The sequence below is a fragment of the Epinephelus fuscoguttatus genome, linkage group LG23 (genome assembly GCF_011397635.1).
Source record: "Epinephelus fuscoguttatus linkage group LG23, E.fuscoguttatus.final_Chr_v1".
NCBI classification, from domain to species: Eukaryota; Metazoa; Chordata; class Actinopteri; order Perciformes; family Serranidae; genus Epinephelus; species Epinephelus fuscoguttatus.
In genome coordinates, this window is record NC_064774.1 from 499,082 (window position 1) to 520,208 (window position 21,127).

At 42.0% G+C, this 21,127-nt stretch overlaps 1 protein-coding gene and 1 pseudogene across 1 annotated transcript in view; both read left to right on the top strand.

Annotated features, from left to right (window-relative positions):
* The window catches only part of LOC125884150 (gastrula zinc finger protein XlCGF57.1-like), a 561,995-nt gene that overhangs the window by 60,031 nt on the left and 480,837 nt on the right, over nt 1-21,127 (top strand). The gene's annotated exons all lie outside the window — the stretch shown is intronic.
* LOC125884166 (gastrula zinc finger protein XlCGF57.1-like) overlaps nt 15,100-21,127 on the top strand; it is a 78,232-nt pseudogene continuing 72,204 nt past the window's right edge.

Sequence of the window (21,127 nt, forward strand, 5' to 3'; positions counted from 1 at the left end):
TGATGTAAACATAGATTAGAAGATAGAAGAATCTGCACAAAATATCCAATCTGAGTCAGTGAAAACATTTTTTCAGACATTTTTGTAAATTTATTAAAAAAAAACAAAATGTAAACATCGCTGAGCGATTTTCATGACTCAGCCTTCATTTGGAATTATGTGTTTTCAGTTTTACTCTTCCAGTTGGGAGATGCAGACAAGAGAACTGACATGGTTAGGTTGGTTCCAAAAAAAGTCACACAACAACACAAACTGTCCAACTGAAGGGCAGCTGAAAACCAGCGACTCATTGTGTTCTGTGAAGTAAAATGACTGATTCTGTCAGTGGAGTCTGGTTGCTTTTAGGAGAGCATCATGTAACTGCATCAGTAAAGGGCTGTCTGACAGCATGGTTAGGTCTTGAAAACCTCCATCATGTTCCAACGGAGACCAGGAGGTGACATGCATATGTTATTATTTTTTTTTTTTTTAAATGCGCATGTGTTTTATAATTTGCACACGTTTTATAAAACGCACGTGTTTTATTGAAATGCACATGCGATTTATTATCATGAACTCATCTCTACCAGAATCTGTACTCTTTACTGCTGTGAACGTCACACTGTTTGAACAAGATGGCGTGACAGCACAAGCGTGACTTACTACGGCCATGTATTATGGAACGCCGAATGGGCCAAAACGTCTAAGTCGACGTCCGCTTTAAGACATCACATTTGTAGCTCTTAAGTAGTCAGTAGTGTAAGCATGTGTGGAAACGTATGGAGCAAACAAAAGAAGAAAACAGCAGCAGCAGCCGTGCCCATGCTCCGATCAGACCAGAGAGAGACTGAAGACAGGCAGGAGGGAGCTTTTGACAGAGACACACACCGGGCCCAGGTGTTGCTCACCGGGCTGATGACCCTCCGCCCTGCAGAGTCCTGCAAGAGAAAGAACAGCAGCTCAGGACAGGGACAACTAGTGGAGCGGAGGGGTCGTCACAGCAGTCACGTTCCACTGTCTCATCATATTGTCTGCCTCTTGATGTAAACAGATGTAATCTGTCCTCCTGCTGCAGTTCGTGGGAGTGACAGCCAGGCACACATGTTTTGATGAAATACGCGCATGATTTAATAAAAACTGTGTGTACTACAAGAACTGCGTTTTTTTCTGCATATTTTAAATCAAATGAACTAAACTAAAAATCAACTGGAACAGTTCAATAAAAGTCATTCTTTCGAATAAGTGTGTTTTCATCATTTATCCTCCCGAGTGTGTTTTTCTGAGTAAGGCTGCAATTCCATGTAACACTATTTGACTTTTATTTTGAAGCACATGAGCTCATCTCTACCGGAAGCTGTACTCTTCACTGTTGCCAATGTCACACTGTTTGAACAAGATGGCGTCTGGTAGAAAGGTGTTAGCAGAGTCTCTTTGTTGTTGTTAAGTGTGAACATGTCTAAAGTCCAAATGCTGAGATCGTTGGTGAAGCAGAGACTAACCACAGCTGCTGAAGAAATATTTGGGCTGTTTGAAAGAACGATGGTCCATAATGTTATCTACATTGTGTTGTTTTGTAAGGCAGCGCATACTGTGCCATTACCGGTGTTGTGTCCCTACTGGTTTCCAATTTAACTGGTTTCCTTACCGAACAGCCGCAGATGTGCTGCGCCTCCGTCAGCAGATTCGTCACAAATTCACAAACATACACAACATATTACTGGCGATCTTAAAGTCGCAGCCCACATCTACCACAGCGAATATGCTTCTGTAAGTGAGCACTACGTACCAGTGACATTAAAAAAGAAAGGAAAGAAAACATGATATACACAAATTTGCTTCAAGCTGGACTCGATATCACGTCAACAATAGGCAATATAACGCTAACCGCACGTCTACCTGTGTGAGCCACTGAGGCTCACAGAATACACGGCTTTCCTCGGATATTAGTAAGTTACGTCAGCATCCAGGTAACATTTTGATTTGGGCTGACCTGAGACAACTGGTTACCCTCGGCTTGCCTTGAAAATATCCAAGCATATTTATCAGTGTTTCTTGTTCCTTTTCCACGAGTCTACAAACATATTCAGTGCCACATTACAGTCTGTACAACACTGCACACTATGACAAAGCCTGTCATGTTTAAAAAGTGACGATCTAACTCGGAAAATGCTCTCCAAATACGCTAAATAAGATGTAAATAAAAACCAAGCACTTATAGCCACTGGATCATTAGAGGTGAAAAGCAAGGACTGACATTTAGTTTTTTGTGTACTTGCACTTTTGAAAAACCTAATCTGAGTTTTACATCAGTATGTTTTAATTTAAGTAGGATGTTATGCTTCGCTGCATTTTAAATGACTTCCGTGACCGAGTTAAAAAAATAAAATCATTTTTATGGGCTTTGTCATAGTGTGCAGTGTTGTACAGACTGTAATGTGGCACTGAATATGTTTGTAGACTCGTGGAAAAGGAACAAGAAACACTGATAAATATGCTTGGATATTTTCAAGGCAAGCCGAGGGTAACCAGTTGTCTCAGGTCAGCCCAAATCAAAATGTTACCTGGATGCTGACGTAACTTACTAATACCCGAGGAAAGCCGTGTGTTCTCTGCGTCTCAGTGGCTCACACAGGTAGACGTGCGGTACCAGCAGGGACACAACACCGGCATTTTATTTACTCAGGCTGCCAGTAATCAAACTGCCTCACGGCAAACTCTCGCATCCTATGGACAATCATTCTCACATTGTTCACTTAAGCCCGAGCAAATAAAGAGCCACACTGTAGCCTCCAGACATGACAAGAGTAACAGTACATGTTAATGACTGCTATGAAATTAAAGCTCACCTCAGCCTCACTCACTCTGACACAGCTGAGTGAACACTGTGAAGCTGCTTGATGCTCAGAGATCTGTAGAAGTTCAGTAAGGAGTTTTTGAGCTGTGATGTGACTGAACGACAACATTTCTCTGTAACGTGTGTGTGTGTGTGTGTGTGTGTGTGTGTGTGTGTGTGTGTGTGTGTGTGTGTGTGTGTGTGTGTGTATACTGTTTCCTGCAGACGTCCAGCAGCTGTTGGTGGAACTCTGGATCAGTCAGGAGGGAGAGCAGCTTCAAGGGCTGGAGGAGGATGATATCACCAAGTTCACATCCACTCCTGTCCCTGTGAAGAGTGAAGATGATGAAGAGAAACCTCAGTCCTCACAGCTTTATCAAAGACACACTGAACAGATGGAAACAGAAGCAGAGGGAGAGGACTGTGGAGGAGCAGAACCAGCCAGGAACTCAGATCCAGATACACATTTACAACCTGAGACTGATGACAAGACTGGAGAGTCTTCTGAACCAGAGACTGATGACAGTGATGATTGGACGGAGACCAGAGAACCTCAGTCAGGTTCAAAGTCTCTGAAAAATGATCAAGTCTCTGTCAGTGATTTGGTTGTTAGTGAGAAACGATTTAGCTGCTCTGAGTGTGGGAAAAGATTTGGTCGTAGTGGAGTCCTAAAGGAGCACATGAGATCTCATCCAATTCTTGAAGCCATCAAAGATTTAAAAACTGACTTCTGCAGCAGATTTGATGGAGGATTGACGGCAATTGAAGGAATGAGGAAAGAAGTCGGTGAATGCTTGGAACGAGTTCAGGGCGCAGAGACTCGCATCTCCGAGGCAGAGGACACTGTCATTAGCCCAGTAGCAAAGGTCCGTGGCCTCGAAAATAAAAACAAAGAAATGGAGGACAAGATCGACGACCTTGAAGCAAAATCCAGAAGACCAAACTTAGGCTTGTAAACCTCCCAGAGGGCGCGGAGGGCAATGATGCCTGCTCTTTCCTCGAGGCTTTGATCCCGGAGGCTCTGAGCATAACTTCCCGAAGCTAACCATTGAAAGGGCTCATCGAGTCAGACCGAGAAAAGACCCGGCCGCACCTCCAAGAACTTTAATTACAGAGACAAAGTGATGGTCCTGAAGGAGCTTCGGAACAAAAAGGAGATATTCTACAAGGACAGAGCAATACGGTTTTATGCTGACCTGGCAGCCAGGATGCATAAGAAGCATAAGGCTTTCGACTCCGTGAGACAGAAGCTCCGTAACATGGGAATAAGGAACGGAATACGGTTCCCTGCAAAGTTACTGCTGACCTACAAGGGCAACACACGCACTTTCGATAAGCCAGCGGATGTGGAGGACTTCATAAAAAGCATTCAAGAGGAAGAAAGACAGGCTGAGTAACTCTGACTAATTGATCAGCTAACTAGCGTAATAACTTGGCTATCGCCAACAGCCGGTGCTAATATGAATAGAAGATGGGAAGTCAGGTAACGTTATCAAAAACATTTCTCTTACCAAAGCTATTTTTGGCAACTTTTGCACTAGATTCACCCGACGAGTCTTTATCAGTATCACATGCCTGTGTATTTGTTAAAGTTTAAAACTCGTTGCACTTCTATTATACAAACAGAGGGAGAGACCACGTTAGAGATGGAGCAGTTAGTAAAGCTTGGAGTGACCTGGGTGTTGGGATACCGAGTCTTTGTTTGATGTTCAAGATGTTCTTTCATACTGTTGGTCTGGCGGGTTAAACGTATCCTTTTACACTATATCATGAGTAATCCATCCCAAGTTTAATAAATCAATCAATTTTATTTATAAAGCCTAATATCACATATCACAATTTGCCTCACAGGGCTTTACAGCATACGACATCCCTCTGTCCTTAAGACCCTCACAGTGGATAAGAAAAAACTCAGCAAAAACCCTTTAACAGGGGAAAAAAAAATGGTAGAAACCTCAGGAAGAGCAACAGAGGAGGGATCCCTCTTCCAGGACGGACAGACGTGCAATAGATGTCGTACAGAACAGATCAGCATAATAAATTAACAGTAATCCACATGACACAATGAGACAGAGAGAGAGAGAGAGAGAGAGAGAGAGAGAGAGAGAGAGAGAGAGAGAGAGAGAGAGAGAGAGAGAGATGCAGGTAATGACAGTAGCTTACAACAACATTATTGAAAGTAATAAAGTTCTGGCTACTGTGGTACAATATGTTGAAAGTATATATTAATATCTGGCAGTATACATGTGTGACAATAGTCATATGTGTATAATAACAGTAGAAGTATGACTAATGATGACAGCAGCAGCAGGAGGCATCTGGCAGGACCACAGCAGCAGCACAACCACACACGTCACACCATCCAGGCACCGCTGCGATATGAGTTAACCTGAGAGACAGTGGAGCACAAAGGCTCTGGAGAAGAAGCCGAGTTAGTGACATCCAGAATGGCTGAGTTAGCAAGATCCAGTAATAGGATACGAGAGAGAGAGAGAGAGAAGGAGAGAAGGTGCCCGATGTATTAACTGCTATGTCCAGTGGGTTAGAAATTAAATTTACATCATGGAACTGCAGAGGGATGCAAAAACTTAAAAAAGTAAAACAGGTAAAGCGGGGACTAAAAGATATACAGTCTAAAATAATTTTTCTTCAAGAAACGCATCTGGCAGTGAGGAATGATTTAAAGATCAAGAGGAGGTGGTGCGGGGCCGTGTATTCAGCACCTTTCACTACCCAGGCAAGAGGAGTCATGACACTTGTGCATGGGTCCATTCCACTGAATGTCACAAAGGTAATATCAGATAAAACGGGCAGATTTCTGATAATCCAGGGTACTCTTTTCACTGAATGTCTCAATTTGGTTAATATATATGCTCCAAATCAGGACGACCCAAACTTTTTCAGCAATTTGTTCGTTACTTTGTCAATATTTAACGGGCATTACATTATTGCAGGAGACTTTAACTGCACACTTGACCCCAATAAAGACAGTTCAACACATTTAGATGCAACCCATACCAAAAGTAGAGCAATTATACATCAATTCATGAAGGAACTAAATCTGAGAGACATATGGAGAGACAGAAACCCTGATGTTGCAGTGTATTTGTGTTTTTCTGGGACTCATAACTCGTACTCACGTATAGATTACTTTCTAATCTCTGCTAGTTTAGCATGTAAAATTAAGGACTGCAACTATGACAGCATTTTAATCTCGGACCATGCTATAAATAACCTGGTTTACGTAGACCCAGGACAGCAACGCGACCCCCCCAAATGGAAGTCTCAACAGAATTGGCTTCAGGACCCAGATTTAATTAGTTTCCTTGGAAAACAAATAGATGAATACTTCACGATTAACACCCATCTGCAAGCACTAGATGGGAGGCGTTCAAGGCCTTTCTTAAAGGCCAGATAATTAACTTCACAAGCTCCAAATCTAAAAAAGCCAAACAAAAAATATTATTATTAGAGGCAAAAATTAAAACGATGGAGGATATTTATTTCAGAAACCCATGTCCTAAGATTCATCAGGATCTATTACTTTTGAGAGCACAATACAACGAAATTACAGCATCCAAAGCTGCTGCTAACCTATTATAACTGAAACAATGCATTTTTGATCAAGGGGGAAAAAAGGGGAAAATTCTAGCTTGGCGTATAAGACAACATCTTACAGACAACTGAAAGGTCTATCACCATTCTTAAAAATGATAAGGGGGAACTCGTCGTAGATCCTGTGGCCATAAATGACAAATTCAGAGACTTTTATGAAAGACTTTACAGCTCTGAAATAAATGTAGGGCTAATGGATCATAGCTCATATTCATTCCTCAACAAACTTAGTTTCCCCCAAATAGAGGAATGTGAAAGGTCATCGCTGGGGGCAAACTTGACATTGGAAGAGATTTCGGCAGCATTAAGATGCATGAATTCTGGAAAAGTAGCAGATCCAGATGGCCTATCCATTGAAATTTATAAAAAATTTGAATCAAAACTTGAACACCCCTCCTCGAAATGTTTTCAGAGTCTCTTCAAAAGGAGATACTCCCTCCCTCCTTGAGGGGTGCCCTGATTACTCCCAAAGCCCGGTAAAGCCAACGATAAGTGCGAAACATGAGGCCGATCAGCCTTTTGAACTCAGACCTGAAAATACTCTGCAAAATTTTGGCCAAAAGATTGGTGTCTACATTATCAGGTCTAATAATGGAAGACCAGAATGGCTTTGTGATTGGCCGCCAGAGTTTCCACAACATGAGAAGGGTCTTGAACATCTTGCATGACCAGAGGGGAGCGTCAGATACAGCCTTCTTAGCACTAGATGCTGAGAAGGTGTTTGACAGAGTGGAATGGACTTATTTAATTGAAATTATTGGACGCTTTGGCCTGGGGGAGGGTTTTTATAACTGGGTTAAACTTTTGTACAATGATCCCTATGCAGAAATTATTACCAACAACAATATTTCAAAACCAATAATGATCAATAGAGGCTGTAGACAGGGCTGTCTTCTATTCCCCCTACTATTCATAATTGCAATCGAACCATTCGCAATTGCTGTGAGAGAGCATAACATGATTACAGGTATAAGGACAGGAGAAATTGACCATCGAATAGCTCTTTACACTGACGATATTATTTTTTCCTTAGAAAATTGGACAGATCTATCCCATCCCTCCGAGACTTAATCAAGTTATTTGGCAAAATCTCAGGCTATAAAATTAATAATTCAAAATCCTCCATAATGCTTCTCAACTCAGAGGAGAGGACTAATCCACCTATTTCTGCTCGCCATTTTATAATAGTGGATTCTTTTACTTACCTGGGTATCCAAATCACCCCTAAACTAGAAAATATAGTGAATGTTAATTATAGCCCAGTGACTACATCCATTTCTAAAACTGTCGAAAGATGGTCTAGCCTCCACGTCTCTCTCATAGGTAGAATCAGCATACTCAAAATTAACATACTCCCCAAACTCCTTTATTTATTTCAAAATATCCCCCTGCTACCTCCTCCAAACTTTTTCCCCAGAATGAAAAATCTATTCAATAACTTCTTATGGAACAATAAGCTTCCCAGGCTTTGTTTATCTCTTCTATACTTACCCTATGACAGAGGAGGGCTACAGTGCCCTAATATGCTATGGTACTACTGGTCAGTCCAGCTAAGGACGCTTATGTTTTATTTCACCACAGATGGATCCCTACCATGAAGGGATATTGATTCACACTCCCTAAAGCTCCCATTTCCCACTTACCTATACCTGAACCTAAAAAACTCAAAAAGTTCTCCACTAATCCTATAGTCCAAAACATGATAGGAGTCTGGCAAGAAGTCAGGAAATATCTAAAAGATTCCCCCTCCCTTTCCTGTTTCAGCCCAATCTGGGGTAATAACTTTTTCAGTCCAGGAAAAGCAGATGCAGGTTTTAAAATGTGGGCGGATAGAAGCGTAAAACAAATAAAAGACATTTATGGTAAGAATGGGAATATCTTAACATACGAGGAGCTGATCAGGAAATACAATATCCCTCGCAAACATTTTTTCAAATACCTTCAGCTAAGGAGTTTTATTGGAGCAAATCAAAATAAATACATGTCCTGTCCGCACCTGACCCTATTGGAGAAAACTCTTCTAAAAAATCATTTCGGAAAAGGCATCATTTCTGAATTTTATGATTTACTGAAAGCCTCCTCAACTGAGTCTTCTGACTCTAAGTTTAATGTATGGAAATCAGATCTACAGGAGGAATTAACACTGGAACAGTGGCGCAGCGCATGTGAAGCAGCCCAGACAGGGACGGGTAATACACGCTTAAAACTCCTACAATATAACTGGCTGATGAGGGTGTATATCACTCCAGAAAAATTGAACAAATTTAATGTGAATATTCCGGCCACTTGCAATAGGTGTGGTGTAAATAAGGGCACTATTTTTCACTGCCTATGGCAGTGCCCAAGAGTGGGGGAGTTTCGGGAAGAGGATCGATTAAATGTGCAGGACATCTGAGCTAGAGCCCAAACTCTTTCTACTTGGCCTCTACCCAGATGTACATAATGTAAAAGGTAAGGAAAAAATCTTTTTAAACATATGTTTTTTCAAGGAAAGAGGACAATGGCTCAAACATGGAAAAGTACTAGTAAGCCAGGTATTGCAATTGGTTTAGGGAATTATCTTCTTGCTTACCTCTGGAAAAAAATTTCTTACATTCTTAAGGACAAACAGGAGACATTTCAAAAAGTGTGGGGTCGATTTATCCAATATACTAAAAACAATGATCTATCTCATCTGTTGAATGAACCTATAGTAGAATAAGTGCACCCTCTGCGTAACTTTGTTTCCTCATCCTTTGCTCACTGGATTGTCCAGCAATGATATTTGTATGGACTCATGATCCTATATCTTTACAGAAGCATTCTATTAACCGCCATTTTTTGTTTGTTTTTCTGTTTTTTTTGTGTGTGTGTTTTTTTTCTGTCCCATTTTGTTTGCACTGTTATAGTGACCATATGTGTGTAAAGGGGAAAACCTAATGTAGGGTTTTAATATTTTTGTTTCATTGAATGTCCCCGTCCTACAAGGACCTGTATGTTAACACACTGTCTCATTTGTGTCACTTTGTCGGCCTTTTGTTTTGTCTTGTTTTCTAAATTTGGAAAATTCAATAAAGATATTGTTGAAGAAAAAAATAAAAAAAACCAATCCGAGCCTATTTGTGTGAAAAAAATACACTTTAAGTGGACGTATTTTGACGTTGTTTGACGCTGTCTCAGTGCCCTATTATTTAATATAGCACACGCTCACGGGCTGCAGGCAGGTCAGCCCTAGCTTCGTCCTGGAGAAATGTCAAATATTGAACATCCTATCACTAATTTAGACAAAAGTAGATCGGAAAATAGGGCCCAGGTTGGAAAAAAACATTAGTTCCCCTTTAAAGGCTGGATGTAACCATTCTGATGTTATACTTATGGATTCCCTGTGTAAACTGTCTACTAATATTAAGTGATCTTAATTTTGTGTTATTATGTACATGGTCTGTGTGGATTTTATCATTGTCTTTCTCTTTTTCCATCCTTGTAATATTTTACTGAGTTAACTAATGGATTAGGGTATACACTGGAAAGTGCCTTGATAAAGTCACTCCAAGGATTTTTTTGCATCTCTCCATCATGTTTCTGTTGCTCATGTACTACTTTTTTTTAAATTGCATATGTGAAATCAAATAAACTAAACTAAAAATCAACTGGAAACACTTCAATAAAAGTCATTCTTTCGAATAAGTGTATTTTCATCATTTATCCTCCTGCATGTTTTTCTGAGTAAGCCCGCAATTCCATGTAACACTTCTGGACTTGTATTTTGAAGCCCATGAGCGGAGGGAAAAGGAATTTCGGGAGATGCCGGAGAGTGTGTGCTCGGGGAGGAATTGTTTGGCGTGCTACTACTATCAGACTTTGAGACTGCGGTAGGAGTTCTGTCATTGGTTGGTTCTCACTGTTTTTTTGGCCCTTTCTTCTTTTCTTTTTGTTTGTTTGGTCTCAATTGTGAAACTTTTTTTTTTCTTTTTTTTCTTTTTTCTCCCTTTTAATAGAAAGTAGGATTAGAACTAGGAAGATATCGTAGGAGGAAGGGAACCGGGCCGTATGGCTTCTGAGGGGAGAGGGGGGTTTGAGGTAGGGGGGTGGCAGCAGGTGCTCAGGAAGAGAGGGCCTCCAGGGGAGGAAGGTGCAGTACCAGAGAAGCAGAGGAGAGTCAGAAGCCCTGAAGAATTAACAGTGCTGCTCAGAGTTAAGGGAGCTAAACCGGGGGATGCGGGGTTCAAGGCAATAAACCCTTTACAAATTGATATGTCACTACAGAGTCAGATAGGCAAGGGTTTTGAGGCCAAGGTTCTATTTAATGGAGTGTTGAAGATCAACTGTGTGAATAGGAAGCAGTATGAGGACGCTGTCAGCATGGGGAAAGTGGTGACCAAAGTAGAGAAGATAAACTTAACTCCTAAAGAAAAGCAAGGAGTTAAGGGAGTGGTCTATGGAATGTTTGCTGGTCTGTCAGAAAAAGAAATTTTGGACAACATTAGAGGGGGACAGGTAACAGATGTACGGAGGTTCAAGAGTAGGGAGGGAGCAGGGGGGGACCCGCCGGTTCTGCTGACATTTGCAGGCACTGAGTTGCCAGGGAGAGTTTTTCTTGGTAGCATGGCGTATCAGGTGAGGGGGTACGTGAGGCCTCCGCTGCGCTGCTACAACTGTCAAAGGTATGGACATATTGCAGATTCCTATAGGGGCAAGAAGAAGTGTGCAAAGTGTGGCGGAGATCATGGAATTAAAGAGTGCAGATCAGATGCACCTAAATGCTCTAATTGTGGGGGGGATCATGTGGCAGTATATCGCGGATGTGAATATACTATCAAAGCCAGGCAGGTTCAGGTTGTTAGGGAGCGAGACAAGGTGTCATATGCTGAGGCAGTGAAGACAGTGGCTAGAGGGTGCAGAGTAGAGAGTGGGGGAAATGTAAAACTGGGGAACAAAAGCGCTGCACCAAACACCCTTCCTCCGGACATGTTGGTTATGAGTAAGGAGTCTTTTTTTATCATTTGTGGTTGATGTATTGGTTGGAGCTAAGCGTATCTTTCTATCAAAAACTGTGAATAGATCAGACATCATCAAGGAAGTGGTGGGGGCAGCCGATAGGTTCCTTGGGGCAAGGCAGGTACCAGAAAAGTTGCATCAGCACATGTCAGAGGTACAGAATAGAGTACAGAAGATGAGGGAAAACAGTGAGAATGAGGATTCAAACATTGCAGATGATGTGGAGGATTGTTAGCATCATAATGTTTTGTGTCCTCCAATGGAATGCCCGGAGCCTAATTAAAAACGGTCTGGAGTTAAAAAAGTTTGTTGATAAGCTTGAGATAGAGCCAGAGCTGATTTGTATTCAGGAGACATGGTTAAAGCCCAGCTTGGATTTTGTAATCCCAGGATATGAGTGCCTGAGGTTGGATCGGGCAGAATTGGTAGGTAGAGAGGCAGGGGGGATTAACAAGTCTCATGGGGGCTGTGCGACCTTTGTTAAAAATGGGCTGCAGTACAGGAGAGTGACTATAAGAGCCAGTCTTGAGTGTATAGCTGTGGAGGTGTGGGGCAGCTGCAGGTATAGTAACAATAGTTGTAATAATAAAGATAGTGTTACTGTGATTAACTTCTATAACCCCTGTAATCGTCTGTTACTGTCAGATTTTGACGAGATAATGGAGAAAGTACGGTGCCCTGTTGTATGGGCTGGAGATTTTAATGCACACAATCCTTTATGGGGTAGTAAGAAAAGAGACAGAAATGGGATAGTAGTAGAAGACTTTCTAGATAGGCATGGGTTGGTAGTGATAAATGACGGTAGGCCAACAAGATATGATATTGCTAGAAATACCTCTAGTAGTATAGATTTAGCAATAGCGTCTCCCAACTTAGCAAGAGTAGGGGAGTGGGAGGTAATGGATACTTGTACGCTGGGTAGTGATCATTATCCAATTTTGTGTAGGTTTGGGAGAGAGTTGAGGAAGGAAGAGGGAGAAAGGGTACCCAGATATAACTTTTCTCAGGCCAAGTGGGATGAATTTCAGGAAAGAGCAAATAACTTAGTAGGAAAGGTTGACAGTGAGGGCTCTGTGGACAGGTGGAATTGCTCAATTAGTTCCATGATTCATGAAGCAGCTCGTGGCACCATTCCTGAGAAGCGAGAGCCCAAGGCCCGGAAGCGTGTACCGTGGTGGAACAAAAAGTGTGATGAAGCTGTAAGGATCAGGAATAGAGCATACAGAAAATTAAGGAAATACCCTATGTCTGTTAATGTAATTGAATATAAGCGGTTGAGGGCCTTAGCAAGGAAAGTCATAAAAGAGGAAAAGAGGAATAGCTGGAGGAAATTTTGTGATACAATAAATCTAGAGACGCCAGTAGGGCAGTTATGGTCAGCTGTGCGCAAAATGTCAGGGGTTTATAGGAAAAGATCTATCCCAGTGCTGCAGAAAGGTGAGGTTGAGGCAGTGTCAAATAAGGAAAAGGCAGACATATTTGTGGATACTTTCCAGGAGGTGCATAAATCAGAGAGTTTGGGGGTTGAGGGGTCCAAGAGGAGGGCAGAGGTGATGTCTGCTAATCAGTGGAAACTGGAGAGGAGCATGGAAAATGATAATCCAATTAATCTATTCTTTTCTATCAAGGAACTGAGGGAAGCCATTATGGCCGGGGCAAACACCACTCCAGGGCGAGACAGACTATCCTACGAGCACTTTAAACATCTAGATGACCTTGTGTTGGATGAGATCCTTGCTTTGGTGAACACAGTGTGGGAAGAGGGATGTCTACCGAAGGAATGGAAGCATGCAGTGGTGGTCCCGATCTTAAAGCCAGGCAAAGAGGGGTTGAATCCAAGTTCTTACCGGCCCATAGCGCTTACATCAGTGCTTTGCAAAATAATGGACAGGATGGTTACAAATAGGTTAGAGTATTTCTTGGAATCAAGAGGGCTTTTTGTTAATTTCCAGAATGGTTTTAGGAGGGGTCGCTCCACAATGGAGTCAGTTGCTCTATTGGATCAAGATATTAAAAGGGCATTTAATAATAAAGAAGTGGTGCTGGGTGTATTCTTAGATATTGAGAAAGCATATGATTCTCTGTGGAAGGATGGATTATTGATTAAAATTTATGATCTGGGAGTTAGAGGTCGAATGTTTAATTGGATCAGGGATTTTTTAAGGGAAAGAACTATTCAAGTTCGGGTGGGTGGTGTCAGTTCTAAGACAGTGTTAATAGAGAACGGCACTCCACAGGGAAGTGTTATTTCTCCGGTGTTATTTAATATAATGATAAACGACATCTTTGATAATGTAGGGGAAGGATTTGGGCTGTCCTTGTTTGCAGACGACGGGGCTATCTGGAAAAGAGGACGAAATGTGGAGTTTATTGTGAAACAGGTCCAAAAGGCTTTACAGAGTGTAGAGGAGTGGGGAATGCCTTAAGTTAGGATTACAGTACTGGGTAAAAATTTCTGGGAGTGCTCAAACTTTCCCAGCTAGGCGTCTTCTACAAGAGTTGGAAGGAAGCAGGAAATTTAACCCCTTTATTGTTAATGTGAATCAGTGGGCTACAAAACTAAACATGGAGCATAGGGGCATAGTGGAGCACATAAACTGGTCTCCCATTCCCCCGTGGGTAATGGATGAATTAGACATCGAGCTGAGTTTTCTTCAGAAGAAAGATAAGAGAGAGATGACTACAAGTGTTCAAATGTATCTTAATTCAATCAGGGAGAGCAAGTTGATAATTTATACAGATGGATCTAGGGATCCAGATAGTAGGAGAGCTGGGTTTGGGGTCTATGTAGAGCAACTTGACTTGAAATTTAGTATTAGAATTTCTGATGAAAGCTCTGTGTTTACATCTGAACTAATGGCAATCCTTTGGGCTTTATGGTGATTAGAGGAGACAAAGGCCAGAGGAGTTGTTATCTGCTCTGATTCTGCTGCTGCCCTGGAGGCGTTAAGGGGGGGGAAATCTCAAGCTCGATCTGATATTGTAAATGAAATCCTGAAAGTAATAATTAAAGTAAGGGTAGGCAGTGACATCTCATTTTGCTGGGTTCCTGGGCACGCTGGGATTCAGGGAAATGAACAAGTGGACAGCTTAGCCAAAGAAAGCTTGAATAAGCAAGCTGTAGTACAACTCCCCCTAGGAAGAGTGGAACTGAGAGGGATAATTAAAGAGGGCATAATAAAGGAGTGGCAGGAGAAAGAAAGTAAGGGGAGGCATTACTTTTCTATACAATCTCTAGTCAATAGGAAATGTCATTGTAGTTCTCCATCCCGAAGGGACTCTGTTAAACTGTGTAGGTTGAGGTTGGGTCACTGTGGTTTAAACCAGTCTCTTTTTATTATAGGAAAGCACGACACAGGTCTATGTCACTGTGGGAGGCCTGAAACAGTTAAACATGTGTTCTTAGAATGCAGTCAATACAACGCTGAAAGGCAGAGACTATTTTCCCAAATGGCAGAATTAGAAGTTCAAGTTTTCTCTATTTCTTCTTTGTTTGGCCACTGTGAGAACCATCAATTGACTTCCAGAGCAGTTTTGCAGTTTCTGCATGAAACTGGACTATATAGAAGAATCTGAAGTAGATTAGAAATAACGGCCAGTGGAGGGCAGTAATACGCAGTTCAGCGTCTACACTGCCGGAAATCAAGAAGAAGAAGAAGAAGAAGAAGAAGAAGAAGAAGAAGCCCATGAGCTCATGTCTACCGGAAGCTGTACTCTTTACTGTTGCGAACGTCACACTGACAAGATGGCGTCTGGTAGAAAGGTGTGTTAGCAGAGTCTCTGTTGTGTTTTTAAAGTGTGAACATGTCTAAAGTCCAAATGCTGAGATCGTTGGTGAAGCAGCGACTAACTGCGGCTGCTGAAGAGATATTTGGGCTGGTTGAAAGAACGATAGCAGAGTACGAGGAGGAACTTTGTCGATCAAAAGAGGAGAACGAGCGACAACGGAAACTACTGGACGCTGTTTCCAACCCTCAGCTTCGGTTACACAGAGCAGGTTTGTTCATTAAACATTACAAGTTCATTATTAATCATATAACTGCAGGTTTGTTCAATAAATATTCAGTCTGTCGACGTTTATACGCCGCGTTAGCTTCTCTGGTGTCGTTAGCTTCTGTGGTGTCGTTAGCTTCTGTGGTGTCGTTAGCTTCTGTGGTGTCGTTAGCTTCTGTGGTGCCGTTAGCTTCTGTGGTGTCGTTAGCTTCTCTGGTGTCGTTAGCTTCTGTGGTGTCGTTAGCTTCTCTGGTGTCGTTAGCTTCTGTGGTGTCGTTAGCTTCTGTGGTGTCGTTAGCTTCTGTCGTTAGCTTCTGTGGTGTCGTTAGCTTCTGTGGTGTCGTTAGCTTCTGTGGTGCCGTTAGCTTCTGTGGTGTCGTTAGCTTCTCTGGTGTCGTTAGCTTCTGTGGTGTCGTTAGCTTTTCATTACCATTCTTAAATGATGATCATTGTTTATTCTCTTAACATATTTTGTATTGTTAATATGAATCAGCGAAGTGACTCCAGCTGTTAAACAAATGTAGTGTAGTATGAATGTACAATATGAACCTGTGAGATGTTGTAGAGTAGAAGTATAAAGTAGCAGGAAATAGAAATACTCAAGTAAAGTACAAGTTAACAGAGAGCTGAAGAGAAAAGAGTCTTATGGGGGTAGTTTGGTTTGTTTCCATTAAATTCACCTTCCTACAAACATGGGTCTTTTCTTCAGGCCTTAAATGCAGGGCTTATTTTATACTTTCTCTTGTTGTTACTTTCCCATCAGAACCCTTTAATTTAACCTGGGATGCAGCTAAATTCTTTATTTCCTGTTGCTTCAGAAATACAATTAAATTCATGTTTTTTTAAACTTCAACCCACCACCCAAGAATTAGTTTCAATCAGGCTTTAAAACTCTGCATAGCACCGAGTCAGCTTAACTAAGAGTTTTCAGTGACATCCTCCTGGCAAATGACTCTGGTGACCATGTAATTCTTGTTTTATTGGCAGCTTTTGACACCGTGGACCACAATACTCTAGTGGCTCGGTTCCGCCATCTAGTGGACATCTGTGGTACTGCACTGGAGTGGTTCATTTCTTATCTGGCTGTCAGAAGCATGAGTGTAAGCCTTGGAAACTCATGAGACTGCTTCTGTTTTAGTGTTTTACGGTTTGTTTTATTTATTGTTTTTAAATTGTTTTATTGTTTTTAAATTGTTTTAAAAACAATATTACAAATTACAGGGAGCTAGTGCAGAGAAGCTAAAACAGGAGAAATATGATCTTGTTTCTTAGTTCCTACACGTGCTGCTGCATTCTGAATTAACTCAGAATGGTGTGTTTTGGCCTTGACACAGCTGAGTGAACACTGTGAAGCTTTTTGATGCTCAGAGATCTGTAGAAGTTTGTAGTCTGAAGTTTGATGTCTGTAACGTGTGTGTGTGTGTGTGTGTGTGTGTGTGTGTGTGTGTGTGTGTGTGTGTTTACTGTTTTCTGCAGACGTCCAGCAGCTGTTGGTGGTTAAAGAAGAGGTTCCCCCTGAGCAGCAGGAGTGGAGCTCCAGTGTGGACCAGGAGGACCCAGAGCCTCCACACATTAAAGAGGAACAGGAGGAACTCTGGATCAGTCAGGAGGGAGAGCAGCTTCAAGGGCTGGAGGAGGATGATATCACCAAGTTCACATCCACTCCTGTCCCTGTGAAGAGTGACAATGATGAAGAGAAACCTCAGTCCTCACAGCTTCATCAAAGACACACTGAACAGATGGAAGCAGAGGGAGAGGGAGAGGACTGTGGAGGAGCAGAACCAGCCGGGAACTCAGATCCAGATACACATTTACAACCTGAGACTGATGACGGTGATGATTGGACCGAGACCAGAGAACCTCAGTCAGGTATCTGTCAAGTCACATATTTGCTAGTCTTAAGCAAGTCTCAAGTTTTAACCTTCAAGTCTCAAGCAAGTTGAGTCAAGTCATTTTTGTGTCTTAATTGGATAGAAATAAAAGGTCAGACTCTGTCGGTGTCTTCTGTAGTGAAGAGACAAACTCTCCCTTCTGCCAGGGGGTTCTCATCTTACACAGCAAACAGCACCAGCAGGGCACTGTGGCTTGTTTGTACAGTGTTTGATTCCAGCCATTTTTGACAGAAATGAGCTGGCTTGATTTGGCTTGGCTTGGACCATCGGCCCAGCACAAGCAGGGATTTGCATTTCCATTACAACAGGGCTTCCTTCTTGATGTTGTGTCCTAAACTGATCATGGGTGGTCTCGAGTGAGGACGTTTTAAAGCAGTGGGCTGATCCACGGTTTAAGTTCCCTGCATGTGTTTTTCCACAGCAGGGCAGGTAGAAGAAGTTTACCTGTTGGAGGTGAGCTGTTTGTCTGCAGCTCTTCATCAACATCTCACTGTGGCTGTTTCTGCTTTTTCTCCTCCTCCCTGCCATGTTATTAGACTTGCCTTTATTTAAGACAGGCTGCTAACAACGTTCCGCTTATTCAGTAATAACGCATTTAATGTCCTATAGATTTTCACAATAAAGGTCCCCTGTTAATTTGTTATGTATGAGCTTTTATTGTGAAGAACCAAAATAATATAATATAATGTTGAGTTTTTGAGCAGCAACTTAATACAAATTCTTATCCAGCTGATAGATTCAAGATTCAAGAGAATTATTATCATGTACACAGCAAATGTAAATGTGGTTACAGGCAATGAAATTCTTACTTTAAGAGTTGCCTTGACACCACTAAAATACACACTGACTAAACTAAGATAATTAGAAATAAATAATAATAAAAAACAGAGCAAGTATTATGTACAGTCAGATTGTTGTGCAAATAGTATCAAATATTGTCACATTGTCCAATATGTATATGTACAGATAATCACCGGCTAAGTCGTCTGATGGCTTGTGGATGGAAACTGTTTTTTAGTCTCGTTGTTCTTGCTTTCACACTTCTGAAGCGTCTGCCAGACGGCAGGTGTGTGAACAGTGTGTTTTGTGGGTGGGTGTGGTCCTTATTGATGCTGAGTGCCCTTTTTGTGACCTGGGTGTAGTAGATGTCCTGTAGTGGGGGGAGGGCTGCTCTGCAGATGAATTGTGCCGTTTTAATGACACGCTGGAGAGCCTTTCTGTCCTGAACAGTGCAGTTCCTGTACCACACTGTGATGGAGTTTGTCAGGATGCTCTCCACTGTGCGTCTGTAAAAGTTGCAGAGGAGTTTGGAGGGTAGTCCAAATTTCCTCAGCTTCCTCAAGAAGAAGAAGAAGAGTCTCTGTTGAGCCTTCTTGACGATCTGTTGTGTGTTCTGAGTCCAGGTGAGATCTTTGCTGATGTGCCAAGGAGTTTGAAGGTTTTCACCCTGTCCACCGAGCTAAGCTAGCTAATCAGTTAAGTCGGACTTCTCGTCTTGTCTGGGTAGACGTGGAGAAGAGAAAATCAATTTCTGACCAAGTACGTCTGACTCCGCCTCGGTAGGTGGCGCCTGTCCTTTTTAATACAATGCGTATTGAACTACTTCCGGTTGACTTGAAGAGGAAGCTAACAGTTGTTCAGAAACTTTTTAAAATAAATCTGTGTTACGCGTTTTCCTCCCGTCCATAAACTTCACAATGTTTAGCTCCTTTAGCTGTTGGAGCATGAATGTAGTTTCCTCGTCCGTCCAGAAGTGCGTCTTCTGCTTCTCTGTTGCCATGGTGTTTGTTTGTTTTTCCGGGAGTTACTGCTACATCATCTTCTTCTGGGTGAAAGCCCGCGAAAGAAAACGTGGCGCATGCGCAGAACGCCAAATCGGACTAAAGAGACACATGTAGCAATAGTTTGATTTTCAATCAAGTTATCTAGGTGTGTTAGTCGAACTACAGATAGCACAATTTCAGTCGGACTAGGCTGTTCACATGCATTTAAAGGTCCGGTTTCAGTCGGACTAAACCAATAATTCGATTTTCTCAAGCTGCATGTAAATGTACTGACTGTGTTTGTGCCTGATGTCCTGGTACCAACTCTGACTGCCTGGGGTCTGTCTGTAAGGAAGTCCAGGACCCAGCGGCAGAGGGGGGTTGTCAGTCCCAGGGTGAAGAGCTTGTCAGCCAGCCTGTCTGGGATGATTGTGTTGAAAGCTGAACTCTAGTCTATAAACAGCATTCGAGCATAAGCGTTTTTGTGTTGGAGGTGTGAAAGGACTGTGTGAATGGCTGCATTAACGGTGTCGTCAGTGGAACAGTTCTGGCGATATGCAAATTGCAGTGGGTCCAGTGTATTTGGAATGACCTGTTTGATGTGTGACATGTCTATTCTTTCAAAACACTTCACTACAATTGAGGTGAGTACTATGGGGGCGATAGTCATTCAGACAGGTTATACTGTTTTTCTTGGGGATGGGCACTATTGTGGTGAACTTTAAGCATGTAGGCACAGATGACTGGGAGAGGGACAGATTGAAAATGTCTGTAAAGACCTCTGCCAGCTTTGAAAAGCAGACCCTCAGGACACGGCCGGGCATGTTGTCAGGGCCAGCTGCTTTCCATGGGTTAGCTCTTTTCAGAACCTAACATTGGTATCTCCTATACAAATGCCCTCCTAACATCAGACAAATTGTTGTAAAATCAGAACTTCTCTACCAAAGACAAGAAACTTTTTTCAGACGTATTCCAGATGGAAATTACAGATGTGCAAGTTGCACGCAGTATAACTTCACCACCAAGAGCCACACTTTTACGTATCCCCTCACAGAGAAGCGTTTTGACATTAAAGGCATTATCACATGCGCCACTACTAAATATGTGGGGAAACCGAATCGAGCATTAAAAACACGCATTGCAGAACAGAGATGCAGCATACGCAATCAGGACTCCAAGAGTCCAGTGGCTATGCATTTTCTGCAGGCGAAACACAGTGTGGTATCTCTCACATACCAAGGAATCGAACACGTAAAACGTCCGAGACGTGGAGGAGACACAAGCAGACTGTTGTTTCAACAAGAATCCTTTTGGATTTTTACATTGGACACCCTGTCCCCCAAAGACATGAATAAGGACTTCCCCATTCATCATTTTCTGTAGTTGATAATTGTTAACAGCTGATGTGATATATGTATTATATTTTAACCTGATGTTGCCTAATATATTTTTGATATAGTTATCATCATTGATCAATTGTGTATGTTTACAAGAGCCTAAGTATAATGTGTGTAAATATTTTTGTGAATGACCACCCAGGATTTATGACGTCACCAGTGGGAGTCTACATATATGGGTGAAAAACACATTACTTGTAAGATGACCTGATGAAGAGCTGACACGCTCACAACGTTGTCTAACTAGTAAAGTTTTTTTGCAGCATAAAGAGAGTATGTGGGCTTTCTCTCTTTTTTCGAAAGTTTTTTATTCAGCCGAGCACCCAAACTAAGTGATGTGCGTATATTTCTACATTTTTTTTTTTTTTTAAGCTCTTTTCAGAACCTTACACACCTCAGTTGCCGCACCACTTTTACGCACACAGACACACAATCACAGAGTAAAGATGCTGTGGTGGAGACAGAGAGGTGAAGATAACTTGAGCTGATGACAACTACACTTGTTACAGTGCGTGCAATAAAACCTGCTCGAGGAAAAAGTTAATACTTTATCAATACAGCCGATCAGCAACATGTGAATATGTAGAAACATGATATTTCGGTCTGCTCTGTCTGCAGGCTCTCATCCACCACTACCAATAATATGTTTTAAACAAGCACAGAGTGCCTTCCATCTAA